Raw genomic sequence first — 12,770 nt, 5'->3', positions numbered from 1 at the left:
ACTAACTCCCTTAGAAGCAAAAGAATTAAAAATATCCTACCGACTGCATTCCTTTTTCTGTGTCCGGAGGTGAAGAACGTCTCCAACGGAACCGTGAAATGAGCGAAAACGTGGAAAACATTGCATTCGAAATGCTTGTGAATTTTCCAATTGCCCAGTGATTGTCGACAAAACACGTAAATTCTCTGCTCCAACGTATGAGACGTAACAACTGGTGCAATTTGTTGTTGCATCGTGTGCCAGCAGTCTTCGATAGTGTGTTACGAGCTTAGCGCGATAAGTTTGTAGACAGCATTTAGGCGACGTTTTATTAGTAACGGCCCCATGCAGCGATTGCACAACAGTAAAGGACATGAGTCAATGTATAGTTGTGCATCGTGTGAGGTTTTGCAGGCTCGTGTGAGCCCGGATAGCTCAGTCGGTAGAGCATTAGGCTTTTAACCTAAGGGTCCAGGGTTCAAGTCCCTGTCCGGGCGGAAATTTTAATACTGTGGTAGCGATTCGTCTGGTAGCGGTGGAAACGCTACGGAAAATAATGCAGCTACGCCGTTCCCTGACACCACAGTGCTTGAAACGGTAGCAGTTGCATGTGTCGGGAGAGCACCGCGCTACCGGCAGTCGTGGCCGAGTGGTTAAGGCGTCTGACTCGAAATCAGATTCCCCCTGGGAGCGTAGGTTCGAATCCTACCGGCTGCGTGCGGTTTTGCGTAAAGAGGAGCAAACATTTTCGCACACATGTGACATGCTTGGGCGAATGCGGGTGCAAACCAGTGACGCCTTTCTCAACAAGACGAAAATTTCCGTTTTAAGAATACTGAGTTTTCGCGACGACCGCTGCTTACTGTGGCTATCGGTTCACCTCGCGCTGACGCTGGGACTGCAGAAAGCCGTCGCTCATATCGTGAGTACACAGATGTGCTCGAAAGTGTTGGACAGAGCGAACATTTCATTTTCTTTTAAGAATCGCAATTTCAATCATTCGAGTGCGGCAAAAGCAGTGGTGCAGCGTTTCTTTTCTTAAGATCTCGCAGCTGCTTGGAGGTATGTCCATCGTTTTAAGACGACAGAAAACTAGCGTCAGCGGTGCGTCAGTGGGAAGTCGGTCAGTAATTACGACATGCGAATCGCTCGCACACCACGCAGCTGTACGATAATGCTCGTGCGTGGGCCCGCATAGCTGAGTCGGTAGAGCGTTAGGTTTTCAACCAAAGGGTCCTGGGTTCAAGTCCCTGTCTAGGCGAAATTAATACACTTTCTTAACGGCTAATGGAAACCCTACAGGAAAGAGCGAGGCCACGCCGTCTTCTGCCATCAGATTGCTTCTAAAGATGGCTGTTTCACTTGTCGGGAGTCGCTTCCGCCACCGGCAGTCGTGGCCGAGTGGTTAAGGCGTCTGACTTGAAATCAGATTCCCTCTGGGAGCGTAGGTTCGAGTCCTGCCGACTGCGCAAATTTTCTCGCTCTCAAAAGGCGGACGTTCAGCTGCATCCTAGCAGTTGCGTCACTACTAAACACGTGGGTCAGCAGCAATGTGCAGTGTTATTTGATCCAGGGCGCAGCGTTACAGTCGCGCCCAGAAGCCGCAGCTCATCTCCTCGTCTCACAGCCGTCCACCAGGTGTTAGTACAAGTGGTGCCTCACTGGGCAGTGCAGATGTGTCCATTTCAGCTTGCAGACGATGACCTGTAGCAATTTATGAGCTATCGCAAGTTGAATGTTTTACCGTGTGTATCTGCTAGATACTGCCTCTCATATGGTGGAGAGGCTCACTCCTTCTTGTGTCTCGTTCTCTGCACACGAGTTGCCCCTGGCTTCGATATAGCACGGGTTTTCTAGCGTCAGCGTGGCGTCACGTCAAGTCAGCGAAGTCAATATTACACGAATCGAGTCGACATGTTTGCTTGTTACGATGACGGAAGCAGAAGAAATGTGTGTGGAACTTCACTGCATCGGCTGCTCGCCTTTCAGCGTCCCTGTGTCTTATCAGACGAAGGTGACTGTGAAATTGGCAACGAGGCAGAGGTTAACGAACACATGCAAATGTCAACTTTCAACGTCGGCCGAAATAGCTCAGTTGGGAGAGCGTTAGACTGAAGATCTAAAGGTCCCTGGTTCGATCCCGGGTTTCGGCAGGTATTCGTTTTGATGCGACGCCAACGGAATTACCCTGCGTTTGTGATAATGCAACTACCGCTGGCAACAAAAATGACTCTCTCCTGTAGCTGTTGTGGTTGCCTAGTGCATGCCATAAGAGGAACTCACTAGACAACTAACTCCCTTAGAAGCAAAAGAATTAAAAATATCCTACCGACTGCATTCCTTTTTCTGTGTCCGGAGGTGAAGAACGTCTCCAACGGAACCGTGAAATGAGCGAAAACGTGGAAAACATTGCATTCGAAATGCTTGTGAATTTTCCAATTGCCCAGTGATTGTCGACAAAACACGTAAATTCTCTGCTCCAACGTATGAGACGTAACAACTGGTGCAATTTGTTGTTGCATCGTGTGCCAGCAGTCTTCGATAGTGTGTTACGAGCTTAGCGCGATAAGTTTGTAGACAGCATTTAGGCGACGTTTTATTAGTAACGGCCCCATGCAGCGATTGCACAACAGTAAAGGACATGAGTCAATGTATAGTTGTGCATCGTGTGAGGTTTTGCAGGCTCGTGTGAGCCCGGATAGCTCAGTCGGTAGAGCATTAGGCTTTTAACCTAAGGGTCCAGGGTTCAAGTCCCTGTCCGGGCGGAAATTTTAATACTGTGGTAGCGATTCGTCTGGTAGCGGTGGAAACGCTACGGAAAATAATGCAGCTACGCCGTTCCCTGACACCACAGTGCTTGAAACGGTAGCAGTTGCATGTGTCGGGAGAGCACCGCGCTACCGGCAGTCGTGGCCGAGTGGTTAAGGCGTCTGACTCGAAATCAGATTCCCCCTGGGAGCGTAGGTTCGAATCCTACCGGCTGCGTGCGGTTTTGCGTAAAGAGGAGCAAACATTTTCGCACACATGTGACATGCTTGGGCGAATGCGGGTGCAAACCAGTGACGCCTTTCTCAACAAGACGAAAATTTCCGTTTTAAGAATACTGAGTTTTCGCGACGACCGCTGCTTACTGTGGCTATCGGTTCACCTCGCGCTGACGCTGGGACTGCAGAAAGCCGTCGCTCATATCGTGAGTACACAGATGTGCTCGAAAGTGTTGGACAGAGCGAACATTTCATTTTCTTTTAAGAATCGCAATTTCAATCATTCGAGTGCGGCAAAAGCAGTGGTGCAGCGTTTCTTTTCTTAAGATCTCGCAGCTGCTTGGAGGTATGTCCATCGTTTTAAGACGACAGAAAACTAGCGTCAGCGGTGCGTCAGTGGGAAGTCGGTCAGTAATTACGACATGCGAATCGCTCGCACACCACGCAGCTGTACGATAATGCTCGTGCGTGGGCCCACATAGCTGAGTCGGTAGAGCGTTAGGTTTTCAACCAAAGGGTCCTGGGTTCAAGTCCCTGTCTAGGCGAAATTAATACACTTTCTTAACGGCTAATGGAAACCCTACAGGAAAGAGCGAGGCCACGCCGTCTTCTGCCATCAGATTGCTTCTAAAGATGGCTGTTTCACTTGTCGGGAGTCGCTTCCGCCACCGGCAGTCGTGGCCGAGTGGTTAAGGCGTCTGACTTGAAATCAGATTCCCTCTGGGAGCGTAGGTTCGAGTCCTGCCGACTGCGCAAATTTTCTCGCTCTCAAAAGGCGGACGTTCAGCTGCATCCTAGCAGTTGCGTCACTACTAAACACGTGGGTCAGCAGCAATGTGCAGTGTTATTTGATCCAGGGCGCAGCGTTACAGTCGCGCCCAGAAGCCGCAGCTCATCTCCTCGTCTCACAGCCGTCCACCAGGTGTTAGTACAAGTGGTGCCTCACTGGGCAGTGCAGATGTGTCCATTTCAGCTTGCAGACGATGACCTGTAGCAATTTATGAGCTATCGCAAGTTGAATGTTTTACCGTGTGTATCTGCTAGATACTGCCTCTCATATGGTGGAGAGGCTCACTCCTTCTTGTGTCTCGTTCTCTGCACACGAGTTGCCCCTGGCTTCGATATAGCACGGGTTTTCTAGCGTCAGCGTGGCGTCACGTCAAGTCAGCGAAGTCAATATTACACGAATCGAGTCGACATGTTTGCTTGTTACGATGACGGAAGCAGAAGAAATGTGTGTGGAACTTCACTGCATCGGCTGCTCGCCTTTCAGCGTCCCTGTGTCTTATCAGACGAAGGTGACTGTGAAATTGGCAACGAGGCAGAGGTTAACGAACACATGCAAATGTCAACTTTCAACGTCGGCCGAAATAGCTCAGTTGGGAGAGCGTTAGACTGAAGATCTAAAGGTCCCTGGTTCGATCCCGGGTTTCGGCAGGTATTCGTTTTGATGCGACGCCAACGGAATTACCCTGCGTTTGTGATAATGCAACTACCGCTGGCAACAAAAATGACTCTCTCCTGTAGCTGTTGTGGTTGCCTAGTGCATGCCATAAGAGGAACTCACTAGACAACTAACTCCCTTAGAAGCAAAAGAATTAAAAATATCCTACCGACTGCATTCCTTTTTCTGTGTCCGGAGGTGAAGAACGTCTCCAACGGAACCGTGAAATGAGCGAAAACGTGGAAAACATTGCATTCGAAATGCTTGTGAATTTTCCAATTGCCCAGTGATTGTCGACAAAACACGTAAATTCTCTGCTCCAACGTATGAGACGTAACAACTGGTGCAATTTGTTGTTGCATCGTGTGCCAGCAGTCTTCGATAGTGTGTTACGAGCTTAGCGCGATAAGTTTGTAGACAGCATTTAGGCGACGTTTTATTAGTAACGGCCCCATGCAGCGATTGCACAACAGTAAAGGACATGAGTCAATGTATAGTTGTGCATCGTGTGAGGTTTTGCAGACTCGTGTGAGCCCGAATAGCTCAGTCGGTAGAGCATTAGGCTTTTAACCTAAGGGTCCAGGGTTCAAGTCCCTGTCCGGGCGGAAATTTTAATACTGTGGTAGCGATTCGTCTGGTAGCGGTGGAAACGCTACGGAAAATAATGCAGCTACGCCGTTCCCTGACACCACAGTGCTTGAAACGGTAGCAGTTGCATGTGTCGGGAGAGCACCGCGCTACTGGCAGTCGTGGCCGAGTGGTTAAGGCGTCTGACTCGAAATCAGATTCCCCCTGGGAGCGTAGGTTCGAATCCTACCGGCTGCGTGCGGTTTTGCGTAAAGAGGAGCAAACATTTTCGCACACATGTGACATGCTTGGGCGAATGCGGGTGCAAACCAGTGACGCCTTTCTCAACAAGACGAAAATTTCCGTTTTAAGAATACTGAGTTTTCGCGACGACCGCTGCTTACTGTGGCTATCGGTTCACCTCGCGCTGACGCTGGGACTGCAGAAAGCCGTCGCTCATATCGTGAGTACACAGATGTGCTCGAAAGTGTTGGACAGAGCGAACATTTCATTTTCTTTTAAGAATCGCAATTTCAATCATTCGAGTGCGGCAAAAGCAGTGGTGCAGCGTTTCTTTTCTTAAGATCTCGCAGCTGCTTGGAGGTATGTCCATCGTTTTAAGACGACAGAAAACTAGCGTCAGCGGTGCGTCAGTGGGAAGTCGGTGAAGTCGCCATTGGAGCCATAAGCCAGTAATTACGACATGCGAATCGCTCGCACACCACGCAGCTGTACGATAATGCTCGTGCGTGGGCCCGCATAGCTGAGTCGGTAGAGCGTTAGGTTTTCAACAAAAGGGTCCTGGGTTCAAGTCCCTGTCTAGGCGAAATTAATACACTTTCTTAACGGCTAATGGAAACCCTACAGGAAAGAGCGAGGCCACGCCGTCTTCTGCCATCAGATTGCTTCTAAAGATGGCTGTTTCACTTGTCGGGAGTCGCTTCCGCCACCGGCAGTCGTGGCCGAGTGGTTAAGGCGTCTGACTTGAAATCAGATTCCCTCTGGGAGCGTAGGTTCGAGTCCTGCCGACTGCGCAAATTTTCTCGCTCTCAAAAGGCGGACGTTCAGCTGCATCCTAGCAGTTGCGTCACTACTAAACACGTGGGTCAGCAGCAATGTGCAGTGTTATTTGATCCAGGGCGCAGCGTTACAGTCGCGCCCAGAAGCCGCAGCTCATCTCCTCGTCTCACAGCCGTCCACCAGGTGTTAGTACAAGTGGTGCCTCACTGGGCAGTGCAGATGTGTCCATTTCAGCTTGCAGACGATGACCTGTAGCAATTTATGAGCTATCGCAAGTTGAATGTTTTACCGTGTGTATCTGCTAGATACTGCCTCTCATATGGTGGAGAGGCTCACTCCTTCTTGTGTCTCGTTCTCTGCACACGAGTTGCCCCTGGCTTCGATATAGCACGGGTTTTCTAGCGTCAGCGTGGCGTCACGTCAAGTCAGCGAAGTCAATATTACACGAATCGAGTCGACATGTTTGCTTGTTACGATGACGGAAGCAGAAGAAATGTGTGTGGAACTTCACTGCATCGGCTGCTCGCCTTTCAGCGTCCCTGTGTCTTATCAGACGAAGGTGACTGTGAAATTGGCAACGAGGCAGAGGTTAACGAACACATGCAAATGTCAACTTTCAACGTCGGCCGAAATAGCTCAGTTGGGAGAGCGTTAGACTGAAGATCTAAAGGTCCCTGGTTCGATCCCGGGTTTCGGCAGGTATTCGTTTTGATGCGACGCCAACGGAATTACCCTGCGTTTGTGATAATGCAACTACCGCTGGCAACAAAAATGACTCTCTCCTGTAGCTGTTGTGGTTGCCTAGTGCATGCCATAAGAGGAACTCACTAGACAACTAACTCCCTTAGAAGCAAAAGAATTAAAAATATCCTACCGACTGCATTCCTTTTTCTGTGTCCGGAGGTGAAGAACGTCTCCAACGGAACCGTGAAATGAGCGAAAACGTGGAAAACATTGCATTCGAAATGCTTGTGAATTTTCCAATTGCCCAGTGATTGTCGACAAAACACGTAAATTCTCTGCTCCAACGTATGAGACGTAACAACTGGTGCAATTTGTTGTTGCATCGTGTGCCAGCAGTCTTCGATAGTGTGTTACGAGCTTAGCGCGATAAGTTTGTAGACAGCATTTAGGCGACGTTTTATTAGTAACGGCCCCATGCAGCGATTGCACAACAGTAAAGGACATGAGTCAATGTATAGTTGTGCATCGTGTGAGGTTTTGCAGACTCGTGTGAGCCCGAATAGCTCAGTCGGTAGAGCATTAGGCTTTTAACCTAAGGGTCCAGGGTTCAAGTCCCTGTCCGGGCGGAAATTTTAATACTGTGGTAGCGATTCGTCTGGTAGCGGTGGAAACGCTACGGAAAATAATGCAGCTACGCCGTTCCCTGACACCACAGTGCTTGAAACGGTAGCAGTTGCATGTGTCGGGAGAGCACCGCGCTACCGGCAGTCGTGGCCGAGTGGTTAAGGCGTCTGACTCGAAATCAGATTCCCCCTGGGAGCGTAGGTTCGAATCCTACCGGCTGCGTGCGGTTTTGCGTAAAGAGGAGCAAACATTTTCGCACACATGTGACATGCTTGGGCGAATGCGGGTGCAAACCAGTGACGCCTTTCTCAACAAGACGAAAATTTCCGTTTTAAGAATACTGAGTTTTCGCGACGACCGCTGCTTACTGTGGCTATCGGTTCACCTCGCGCTGACGCTGGGACTGCAGAAAGCCGTCGCTCATATCGTGAGTACACAGATGTGCTCGAAAGTGTTGGACAGAGCGAACATTTCATTTTCTTTTAAGAATCGCAATTTCAATCATTCGAGTGCGGCAAAAGCAGTGGTGCAGCGTTTCTTTTCTTAAGATCTCGCAGCTGCTTGGAGGTATGTCCATCGTTTTAAGACGACAGAAAACTAGCGTCAGCGGTGCGTCAGTGGGAAGTCGGTCAGTAATTACGACATGCGAATCGCTCGCACACCACGCAGCTGTACGATAATGCTCGTGCGTGGGCCCGCATAGCTGAGTCGGTAGAGCGTTAGGTTTTCAACCAAAGGGTCCTGGGTTCAAGTCCCTGTCTAGGCGAAATTAATACACTTTCTTAACGGCTAATGGAAACCCTACAGGAAAGAGCGAGGCCACGCCGTCTTCTGCCATCAGATTGCTTCTAAAGATGGCTGTTTCACTTGTCGGGAGTCGCTTCCGCCACCGGCAGTCGTGGCCGAGTGGTTAAGGCGTCTGACTTGAAATCAGATTCCCTCTGGGAGCGTAGGTTCGAGTCCTGCCGACTGCGCAAATTTTCTCGCTCTCAAAAGGCGGACGTTCAGCTGCATCCTAGCAGTTGCGTCACTACTAAACACGTGGGTCAGCAGCAATGTGCAGTGTTATTTGATCCAGGGCGCAGCGTTACAGTCGCGCCCAGAAGCCGCAGCTCATCTCCTCGTCTCACAGCCGTCCACCAGGTGTTAGTACAAGTGGTGCCTCACTGGGCAGTGCAGATGTGTCCATTTCAGCTTGCAGACGATGACCTGTAGCAATTTATGAGCTATCGCAAGTTGAATGTTTTACCGTGTGTATCTGCTAGATACTGCCTCTCATATGGTGGAGAGGCTCACTCCTTCTTGTGTCTCGTTCTCTGCACACGAGTTGCCCCTGGCTTCGATATAGCACGGGTTTTCTAGCGTCAGCGTGGCGTCACGTCAAGTCAGCGAAGTCAATATTACACGAATCGAGTCGACATGTTTGCTTGTTACGATGACGGAAGCAGAAGAAATGTGTGTGGAACTTCACTGCATCGGCTGCTCGCCTTTCAGCGTCCCTGTGTCTTATCAGACGACCGAGCGAGGTGGCGCAGTGGTTAGACACTGGACTCGCATTCGGAAGGATGACGGTTCAATCCCGCGTCCGGCCATCCTGATTTAGGTTTTCCGTGATTTCCCTAAATCACTCCAGGCAAATGCCGGGATGGTTCCTCTGAAAGGGCACGGCCGACTTCCTTCCCCATCCTTCCCTAATCCGATGAGACCGATGACCACGCTGTCTGGTCTCCTTCCCCAAACCAACCAACCAACCAATCTTATCAGACGAAGGTGACTGTGAAATTGGCAACGAGGCAGAGGTTAACGAACACATGCAAATGTCAACTTTCAACGTCGGCCGAAATAGCTCAGTTGGGAGAGCGTTAGACTGAAGATCTAAAGGTCCCTGGTTCGATCCCGGGTTTCGGCAGGTATTCGTTTTGATGCGACGCCAACGGAATTACCCTGCGTTTGTGATAATGCAACTACCGCTGGCAACAAAAATGACTCTCTCCTGTAGCTGTTGTGGTTGCCTAGTGCATGCCATAAGAGGAACTCACTAGACAACTAACTCCCTTAGAAGCAAAAGAATTAAAAATATCCTACCGACTGCATTCCTTTTTCTGTGTCCGGAGGTGAAGAACGTCTCCAACGGAACCGTGAAATGAGCGAAAACGTGGAAAACATTGCATTCGAAATGCTTGTGAATTTTCCAATTGCCCAGTGATTGTCGACAAAACACGTAAATTCTCTGCTCCAACGTATGAGACGTAACAACTGGTGCAATTTGTTGTTGCATCGTGTGCCAGCAGTCTTCGATAGTGTGTTACGAGCTTAGCGCGATAAGTTTGTAGACAGCATTTAGGCGACGTTTTATTAGTAACGGCCCCATGCAGCGATTGCACAACAGTAAAGGACATGAGTCAATGTATAGTTGTGCATCGTGTGAGGTTTTGCAGGCTCGTGTGAGCCCGGATAGCTCAGTCGGTAGAGCATTAGGCTTTTAACCTAAGGGTCCAGGGTTCAAGTCCCTGTCCGGGCGGAAATTTTAATACTGTGGTAGCGATTCGTCTGGTAGCGGTGGAAACGCTACGGAAAATAATGCAGCTACGCCGTTCCCTGACACCACAGTGCTTGAAACGGTAGCAGTTGCATGTGTCGGGAGAGCACCGCGCTACCGGCAGTCGTGGCCGAGTGGTTAAGGCGTCTGACTCGAAATCAGATTCCCCCTGGGAGCGTAGGTTCGAATCCTACCGGCTGCGTGCGGTTTTGCGTAAAGAGGAGCAAACATTTTCGCACACATGTGACATGCTTGGGCGAATGCGGGTGCAAACCAGTGACGCCTTTCTCAACAAGACGAAAATTTCCGTTTTAAGAATACTGAGTTTTCGCGACGACCGCTGCTTACTGTGGCTATCGGTTCACCTCGCGCTGACGCTGGGACTGCAGAAAGCCGTCGCTCATATCGTGAGTACACAGATGTGCTCGAAAGTGTTGGACAGAGCGAACATTTCATTTTCTTTTAAGAATCGCAATTTCAATCATTCGAGTGCGGCAAAAGCAGTGGTGCAGCGTTTCTTTTCTTAAGATCTCGCAGCTGCTTGGAGGTATGTCCATCGTTTTAAGACGACAGAAAACTAGCGTCAGCGGTGCGTCAGTGGGAAGTCGGTCAGTAATTACGACATGCGAAGCGCTCGCACACCACGCAGCTGTACGATAATGCTCGTGCGTGGGCCCGCATAGCTGAGTCGGTAGAGCGTTAGGTTTTCAACCAAAGGGTCCTGGGTTCAAGTCCCTGTCTAGGCGAAATTAATACACTTTCTTAACGGCTGATGGAAACCCTACAGGAAAGAGCGAGGCCACGCCGTCTTCTGCCATCAGATTGCTTCTAAAGATGGCTGTTTCACTTGTCGGGAGTCGCTTCCGCCACCGGCAGTCGTGGCCGAGTGGTTAAGGCGTCTGACTTGAAATCAGATTCCCTCTGGGAGCGTAGGTTCGAGTCCTGCCGACTGCGCAAATTTTCTCGCTCTCAAAAGGCGGACGTTCAGCTGCATCCTAGCAGTTGCGTCACTACTAAACACGTGGGTCAGCAGCAATGTGCAGTGTTATTTGATCCAGGGCGCAGCGTTACAGTCGCGCCCAGAAGCCGCAGCTCATCTCCTCGTCTCACAGCCGTCCACCAGGTGTTAGTACAAGTGGTGCCTCACTGGGCAGTGCAGATGTGTCCATTTCAGCTTGCAGACGATGACCTGTAGCAATTTATGAGCTATCGCAAGTTGAATGTTTTACCGTGTGTATCTGCTAGATACTGCCTCTCATATGGTGGAGAGGCTCACTCCTTCTTGTGTCTCGTTCTCTGCACACGAGTTGCCCCTGGCTTCGATATAGCACGGGTTTTCTAGCGTCAGCGTGGCGTCACGTCAAGTCAGCGAAGTCAATATTACACGAATCGAGTCGACATGTTTGCTTGTTACGATGACGGAAGCAGAAGAAATGTGTGTGGAACTTCACTGCATCGGCTGCTCGCCTTTCAGCGTCCCTGTGTCTTATCAGACGAAGGTGACTGTGAAATTGGCAACGAGGCAGAGGTTAACGAACACATGCAAATGTCAACTTTCAACGTCGGCCGAAATAGCTCAGTTGGGAGAGCGTTAGACTGAAGATCTAAAGGTCCCTGGTTCGATCCCGGGTTTCGGCAGGTATTCGTTTTGATGCGACGCCAACGGAATTACCCTGCGTTTGTGATAATGCAACTACCGCTGGCAACAAAAATGACTCTCTCCTGTAGCTGTTGTGGTTGCCTAGTGCATGCCATAAGAGGAACTCACTAGACAACTAACTCCCTTAGAAGCAAAAGAATTAAAAATATCCTACCGACTGCATTCCTTTTTCTGTGTCCGGAGGTGAAGAACGTCTCCAACGGAACCGTGAAATGAGCGAAAACGTGGAAAACATTGCATTCGAAATGCTTGTGAATTTTCCAATTGCCCAGTGATTGTCGACAAAACACGTAAATTCTCTGCTCCAACGTATGAGACGTAACAACTGGTGCAATTTGTTGTTGCATCGTGTGCCAGCAGTCTTCGATAGTGTGTTACGAGCTTAGCGCGATAAGTTTGTAGACAGCATTTAGGCGACGTTTTATTAGTAACGGCCCCATGCAGCGATTGCACAACAGTAAAGGACATGAGTCAATGTATAGTTGTGCATCGTGTGAGGTTTTGCAGACTCGTGTGAGCCCGAATAGCTCAGTCGGTAGAGCATTAGGCTTTTAACCTAAGGGTCCAGGGTTCAAGTCCCTGTCCGGGCGGAAATTTTAATACTGTGGTAGCGATTCGTCTGGTAGCGGTGGAAACGCTACGGAAAATAATGCAGCTACGCCGTTCCCTGACACCACAGTGCTTGAAACGGTAGCAGTTGCATGTGTCGGGAGAGCACCGCGCTACCGGCAGTCGTGGCCGAGTGGTTAAGGCGTCTGACTCGAAATCAGATTCCCCCTGGGAGCGTAGGTTCGAATCCTACCGGCTGCGTGCGGTTTTGCGTAAAGAGGAGCAAACATTTTCGCACACATGTGACATGCTTGGGCGAATGCGGGTGCAAACCAGTGACGCCTTTCTCAACAAGACGAAAATTTCCGTTTTAAGAATACTGAGTTTTCGCGACGACCGCTGCTTACTGTGGCTATCGGTTCACCTCGCGCTGACGCTGGGACTGCAGAAAGCCGTCGCTCATATCGTGAGTACACAGATGTGCTCGAAAGTGTTGGACAGAGCGAACATTTCATTTTCTTTTAAGAATCGCAATTTCAATCATTCGAGTGCGGCAAAAGCAGTGGTGCAGCGTTTCTTTTCTTAAGATCTCGCAGCTGCTTGGAGGTATGTCCATCGTTTTAAGACGACAGAAAACTAGCGTCAGCGGTGCGTCAGTGGGAAGTCGGTCAGTAATTACGACATGCGAAGCGCTCGCACACCACGCAGCTGTACGATAAT

At 49.9% G+C, this 12,770-nt stretch overlaps 22 non-coding genes across 22 annotated transcripts; all 22 read left to right on the top strand.

Moving 5' to 3' along the window:
• Positions 1 to 403: 403 nt before the first annotated feature.
• Trnak-uuu (transfer RNA lysine (anticodon UUU)) lies at positions 404 to 476 on the top strand. Its single transcript has one exon. It is a non-coding gene; the product is annotated as a tRNA-Lys (tRNA).
• A 138-nt stretch (positions 477 to 614) lies between these two features.
• Positions 615 to 696, top strand: Trnas-cga (transfer RNA serine (anticodon CGA)). Its single transcript has one exon. It is a non-coding gene; the product is annotated as a tRNA-Ser (tRNA).
• A 670-nt stretch (positions 697 to 1,366) lies between these two features.
• Trnas-uga (transfer RNA serine (anticodon UGA)) lies at positions 1,367 to 1,448 on the top strand. The gene has a single exon. It is a non-coding gene; the product is annotated as a tRNA-Ser (tRNA).
• Positions 1,449 to 2,059: 611 nt separating this feature from the next.
• Trnaf-gaa (transfer RNA phenylalanine (anticodon GAA)) lies at positions 2,060 to 2,132 on the top strand. The gene has a single exon. It is a non-coding gene; the product is annotated as a tRNA-Phe (tRNA).
• A 539-nt stretch (positions 2,133 to 2,671) lies between these two features.
• Trnak-uuu (transfer RNA lysine (anticodon UUU)) lies at positions 2,672 to 2,744 on the top strand. Its single transcript has one exon. It is a non-coding gene; the product is annotated as a tRNA-Lys (tRNA).
• Positions 2,745 to 2,882: 138 nt separating this feature from the next.
• Positions 2,883 to 2,964, top strand: Trnas-cga (transfer RNA serine (anticodon CGA)). The gene has a single exon. It is a non-coding gene; the product is annotated as a tRNA-Ser (tRNA).
• Positions 2,965 to 3,634: 670 nt separating this feature from the next.
• Trnas-uga (transfer RNA serine (anticodon UGA)) lies at positions 3,635 to 3,716 on the top strand. The gene has a single exon. It is a non-coding gene; the product is annotated as a tRNA-Ser (tRNA).
• Positions 3,717 to 4,327: 611 nt separating this feature from the next.
• Positions 4,328 to 4,400, top strand: Trnaf-gaa (transfer RNA phenylalanine (anticodon GAA)). The gene has a single exon. It is a non-coding gene; the product is annotated as a tRNA-Phe (tRNA).
• A 539-nt stretch (positions 4,401 to 4,939) lies between these two features.
• On the top strand, positions 4,940 to 5,012 carry Trnak-uuu (transfer RNA lysine (anticodon UUU)). The gene has a single exon. It is a non-coding gene; the product is annotated as a tRNA-Lys (tRNA).
• Positions 5,013 to 5,150: 138 nt separating this feature from the next.
• On the top strand, positions 5,151 to 5,232 carry Trnas-cga (transfer RNA serine (anticodon CGA)). The gene has a single exon. It is a non-coding gene; the product is annotated as a tRNA-Ser (tRNA).
• A 694-nt stretch (positions 5,233 to 5,926) lies between these two features.
• On the top strand, positions 5,927 to 6,008 carry Trnas-uga (transfer RNA serine (anticodon UGA)). The gene has a single exon. It is a non-coding gene; the product is annotated as a tRNA-Ser (tRNA).
• Positions 6,009 to 6,619: 611 nt separating this feature from the next.
• Trnaf-gaa (transfer RNA phenylalanine (anticodon GAA)) lies at positions 6,620 to 6,692 on the top strand. Its single transcript has one exon. It is a non-coding gene; the product is annotated as a tRNA-Phe (tRNA).
• A 539-nt stretch (positions 6,693 to 7,231) lies between these two features.
• Positions 7,232 to 7,304, top strand: Trnak-uuu (transfer RNA lysine (anticodon UUU)). The gene has a single exon. It is a non-coding gene; the product is annotated as a tRNA-Lys (tRNA).
• A 138-nt stretch (positions 7,305 to 7,442) lies between these two features.
• Positions 7,443 to 7,524, top strand: Trnas-cga (transfer RNA serine (anticodon CGA)). Its single transcript has one exon. It is a non-coding gene; the product is annotated as a tRNA-Ser (tRNA).
• Positions 7,525 to 8,194: 670 nt separating this feature from the next.
• On the top strand, positions 8,195 to 8,276 carry Trnas-uga (transfer RNA serine (anticodon UGA)). The gene has a single exon. It is a non-coding gene; the product is annotated as a tRNA-Ser (tRNA).
• An 862-nt stretch (positions 8,277 to 9,138) lies between these two features.
• Trnaf-gaa (transfer RNA phenylalanine (anticodon GAA)) lies at positions 9,139 to 9,211 on the top strand. The gene has a single exon. It is a non-coding gene; the product is annotated as a tRNA-Phe (tRNA).
• A 539-nt stretch (positions 9,212 to 9,750) lies between these two features.
• Positions 9,751 to 9,823, top strand: Trnak-uuu (transfer RNA lysine (anticodon UUU)). The gene has a single exon. It is a non-coding gene; the product is annotated as a tRNA-Lys (tRNA).
• Positions 9,824 to 9,961: 138 nt separating this feature from the next.
• On the top strand, positions 9,962 to 10,043 carry Trnas-cga (transfer RNA serine (anticodon CGA)). The gene has a single exon. It is a non-coding gene; the product is annotated as a tRNA-Ser (tRNA).
• A 670-nt stretch (positions 10,044 to 10,713) lies between these two features.
• Trnas-uga (transfer RNA serine (anticodon UGA)) lies at positions 10,714 to 10,795 on the top strand. Its single transcript has one exon. It is a non-coding gene; the product is annotated as a tRNA-Ser (tRNA).
• Positions 10,796 to 11,406: 611 nt separating this feature from the next.
• On the top strand, positions 11,407 to 11,479 carry Trnaf-gaa (transfer RNA phenylalanine (anticodon GAA)). The gene has a single exon. It is a non-coding gene; the product is annotated as a tRNA-Phe (tRNA).
• A 539-nt stretch (positions 11,480 to 12,018) lies between these two features.
• On the top strand, positions 12,019 to 12,091 carry Trnak-uuu (transfer RNA lysine (anticodon UUU)). Its single transcript has one exon. It is a non-coding gene; the product is annotated as a tRNA-Lys (tRNA).
• Positions 12,092 to 12,229: 138 nt separating this feature from the next.
• Positions 12,230 to 12,311, top strand: Trnas-cga (transfer RNA serine (anticodon CGA)). Its single transcript has one exon. It is a non-coding gene; the product is annotated as a tRNA-Ser (tRNA).
• The last annotated feature ends 459 nt before the right edge of the window (positions 12,312 to 12,770 follow it).

The sequence above is a fragment of the Schistocerca cancellata genome, chromosome 3 (genome assembly GCF_023864275.1).
Source record: "Schistocerca cancellata isolate TAMUIC-IGC-003103 chromosome 3, iqSchCanc2.1, whole genome shotgun sequence".
Lineage (NCBI taxonomy): Eukaryota > Metazoa > Arthropoda > Insecta > Orthoptera > Acrididae > Schistocerca > Schistocerca cancellata.
This window is presented reverse-complemented; position numbering and strand designations above follow the sequence as displayed.